Consider the following 5000-nt stretch of genomic DNA (forward strand, 5'->3'; position numbering starts at 1 on the left):
CTAATAACACGTCACTAATAACACATCACTAATAACACATCACTAATAACACGTCACTAATAACACATCACTAATAACACATCACTAATAACATGTCACTAATAACATGTCACTAATAACATGTCACTAATAACACATCACTAATAACACATCACTAATAACACATCATTAATAACACATCACTAATAACACATCACTAATAACGTGTCACTAATAACACATCACTTATAACACATCACTAATAACACATCACTAATAACGTGTCACTAATAACGTGTCACTAATAACATGTCACTAATAACACATCACTAATAACACAACACTTATAACGTGTCACTAATAACACATCACTAATAACATGTCACTAATAACACATCACTAATAACACAACACTTATAACGTGTCACTAATAACACATCACTAATAACACATCACTAATAACACATCACTAATAACACGTCACTAATAACACATCACTAATAACAAGTCACTAATAACACATCACTAATAACGTGTCACTAATAACACATCACTAATAACACATCACTAATAACGTGTCACTTATAACACATCACTAATAACACATCACTAATAACACATCACTAATAACACGTCACTAATAACGTGTCACTAATAACACATCACTAATAACACGTCACTAATAACACGTCACTAATAACACGTCACTAATAACACGTCACTAATAACACATCACTAATAACACATCACTAATAACACATCACTAATAACACATCACTAATAACACATCACTAATAACACGTCACTAATAACACGTCACTAATAACACATCACTAATAACACATCACTAATAACACGTCACTAATAACACATCACTAATAACACGTCACTAATAACACATCACTAATAACACATCACTAATAACACATCACTAATAACACGTCACTAATAACACATCACTAATAACACATCACTAATAACGTGTCACTAATAACACATCACTAATAACAAGTCACTAATAACACATCACTAATAACACGTCACTAATAACACGTCACTAATAACACATCACTAATAACACATCACTAATAACACATCACTAATAACGTGTCACTAATAACACATCACTAATAACACGTCACTAATAACACATCACTAATAACACATCACTAATAACATGTCACTAATAACACATCACTAATAACACATCACTAATAACACATCACTAATAACACATCACTAATAACACATCACTAATAACACATCACTAATAACACGTTACTAATACACGTCACTAATAACACGTTACTAATAACACATCACTAATAACACGTCACTAATAACACATCACTAATAACACGTCACTAATAACACATCACTAATAACACGTCACTAATAACATGTCACTAATAACACATCACTAATAACACATCACTAATAACACATCACTAATAACACATCACTAATAACACGTCACTAATAACACATCACTAATAACACGTCACTAATAACACGTCACTAATAACACGTCACTAATAACACGTCATACCACAGCCGGCGGGTTGGGCACGGATCGACCCTCATACAGCAACACGGTCGTCTGCAGCCTGATAGGTGGTTCGTCCTCCGCGATGCTCCAACACACCAGCAGGTGGAGCAGGTGGAGCCGGTGACGGAGGATGTGAAGGTGTGAGAGAGTTTCAAGGTTCGAAGAGAAAAGGACGAAGGTTCTACAGGTCACGGGTCACAGGTCAGAGGTCACGTGATCTTGTTTTGAAGCCAAATTCACTTTGACCCCTCTCACGTGGTCAGAAGAACAAACAGTTTGACCTGTTGACTGAACTCGTCACGGATCAAAATGAATCATAAAGCATAAACTGTTTCGTGTGTTGACGTTTCTCTGAGTTTCACTGGAGGCTGAAACTGGATGAATCCTCCGGCAGGTCCTCGTCTCACCGAGGGGTGGCGCTAGACTCCGGAGACAGGAGATAACGGGGGTCTCCGGCTCTGCGCGTGTCACATGGAAGCACCGAGCGGAGCCGAGGGGACGCGCGGCGGGATGGACGGAGCTTGAGGGACCGCGGAGGAACCGGGCGGAACCAGGACGCGTCGACTCTCCGGTGCCGGAGCGCGGACGGGTCGGACGCTCACGGACGCCACATTGCGACATGCTGCAGTCCCGCTCGGCGAAGACCGACAGCAACGACGAGGTGTCGCCGGTGATCGATTATGCGCGCGGGCAGCGGCTCGTGGTCCGTGTGGAGGCAGAACGCTGAGGAGGAGGAGGAGGAGGAAGATGCTCCACAGATCTCTGAGTGAGTGAGGGAGAACCGGGAGGCGACACCGCAGAGCACCGGGCTCGGGGGGGGGGGGGGTGGGTCGTTCATATGTGCCGATAGATTCTGCTCGATAAGCTTCACGCGCACTGAACATCGTGTGTTGATGCAGGAGACGAGTCGCTGGTTCCTTTGTGTTCAGCCCGTTTCTAGCACTGACACGTGCGCGCCCACCTCAGACACTGCATCACCCCCTTTTATTGGGGGGGGGGGGGGGGGGGCGAGGGGGTTAAACCCCCAAATGAACGGATCCATCACAGAACTCATGTGACGTGACGAGCTGGAGGCGCAGGACGCGTCCGGTCGAGCGGTTCTCCTGCGTAACAGACTGAACATAAAGACCATTAACGTTAGAGCTTCCGTTGACGTGTGCAGCCCCCCCATCATATAATAAATTGGGGAGGGGGGGGGCTGACCTCAGGGACACAACATCCTTTACATCCTCAATCTGGAGGACAGAGGTGATCACAGCTCTCTGCGTCGCCCCCCCCCCCGTTCACACCCTGTGTCCGGTAGTAACCTGTTGTCTCCAGCGTCACTGCAGCCCGAGGTGTCGGGGCCCAGAGGCGCGGCACTGGGACGCTGCACCGGACCGGAGCGGGCCGGAGCGGGCCGCCGAGCCGAGCCGAGCCGAGGCGAGCCGAGCCGTCACCCTGACTGGGTGATTGATGAGCCACAGATCGTCCAGCTCGGTCGAGAGTCTCACTTCCTTCATTTCAATGAAGGATGAATTACTAAAAAACAACGTGATGCTGAGGATTCTGTTTTTGTCTCAGCTGCTCGATAAAGCCTCTTGAATCATGTGACCAGATCGATTCAGATTAATAATGTTTATTATAATGTTTAATGACGTGACGCTGTTCGTCTCTGAGGCTGCAGCTTCTCTCACGTTCAGCTTGTTGCCAGCAAACATTTGACCTAATTCACATTCTCACACAATAGCAACCCCCCCCCCCCCACACACACACACTCCACCCCTCTCCCTCTCACACAAACACTCACACACACACACACACACACACACACTCACAGACACACACACACACACACACACTCACACACACACACACACACACTCACACACACACTCGCACACAAGGAGGGTGAGGTTCCTGCTCCCAGGTGGTTGATCCAGACCGGAGCAGATCGGCCGCTGGCTGCAGCTCCACTCATATTAATAATCAACATACATGTAAATATGCAAATGTAGAACATTTCTATAAGATGTTAAAATATTTCTTTCTATCTGCATTCAACCATAATGTCGTGTTTCACTTCGTGGCCTCATCAGAAAAACACACAAATTCTTTATGTTTGCAGGAATTATGACATTAGTATGTGTTTGATATAATTATGTTTTGTCAGTGTTGCCTGTAAAATATGATCTGATGAGGATTCATTGGTTAAATGTGTCGCCAGTCATAAATATACTTTTACCATTAAAAAGCTTTTGATTGATGAGATTGGATCCAAGTCAACAGCTGATCTGTCATTTTCCTGATGGATCTGATGATTTGATGGATCTGATGGATCTGATGGATCTGATGATCTGATGGATCTGATGGATCTGATGATCTGATGATCTGATGGATGTGATGGATCTGATGATCTGATGGATCTGATGATCTGATGATCTGATCTGATGATCTGATGGATCTGATGATCTGATGATCTGATGATCTGATGATCTGATGGATCTGATGATCTGATGGATGTGATGGATCTGATGGATCTGATGATCTGATGATCTGATGGATCTGATGGATCTGATGATCTGATGATCTGATGATCTGATGGATCTCCTGATCTGATCTGATGATCTGATGGATCTCATGATCTGATCTGATGATCTGATGATCTGATGGATCTCCTGATCTGATCTGATGATCTGATGGATCTCATGATCTGATCTGATGATCTGATGATCTGATGATCTGATGGATGTGATGGATCTGATGATATGATGATCTGATGGATGTGATGATCTGATGGATCTGATGATCTGATGGATCTGATGATCTGATGATCTGATGATCTGATGATCTGATGGATCTGATACTTCATTAAACATGAGAGGAAACTGGAATGTGTTAAAGCTGTAAAATTATATTTTTAGTAATTTTAACCTGATCAATTTTTATCATTGCTGCAGCCATCCATCCATCCATCCATCCATCATCCATCGATCATCATCCATCCATCCATCATCCATCCATCATCAATCATCCATCCATCATTCATCATCCACCCAATGTGACCAATATTATCCAACATCATCCATCTATCCATCATCCATCTATCCACCATCCATCCATCCACTGTGACCACTATCATCCATCCATCATCCACCATCCATCACCCATCCATCATCCATCCACTATCCATCATCCATCCACCATCCATCAGCCATCAGCCATCATCCATCATCCATCATCCATCCATTCCTCATCCATACATCCATCACCCATCCATCCACCATCCATCAGCCATCATCCATCATCCATCATCCATCGATCCATCATCCATCCATCATCCATCCACCATCCATCAGCCATCATCCATCATCCATCATCCATCGATCCATCATCCATCCATCATCCATCCATCATTCATCATCCACCCAATGTGACCAATATCATCCAACATCATCCATCCATCCATCATCCATCCATCCACCATCCATCC

At 44.0% G+C, this 5000-nt stretch overlaps 1 protein-coding gene across 1 annotated transcript in view; it reads left to right on the top strand.

The window, feature by feature from the left end:
• Positions 1-1718: 1718 nt before the first annotated feature.
• si:dkey-70p6.1 (uncharacterized protein LOC570575 homolog) overlaps positions 1719-5000 on the top strand; it is a 10613-nt gene continuing 7331 nt past the window's right edge. Inside the window, exon 1 of the mRNA XM_035645239.2 lies at positions 1719-2294. The gene's annotated coding sequence lies outside the window, so the exon portion shown is untranslated. The remainder of the gene's footprint in view (positions 2295-5000) is intronic.

Source organism: Scophthalmus maximus, chromosome 3 (assembly GCF_022379125.1).
Source record: "Scophthalmus maximus strain ysfricsl-2021 chromosome 3, ASM2237912v1, whole genome shotgun sequence".
Taxonomy (NCBI): domain Eukaryota; kingdom Metazoa; phylum Chordata; class Actinopteri; order Pleuronectiformes; family Scophthalmidae; genus Scophthalmus; species Scophthalmus maximus.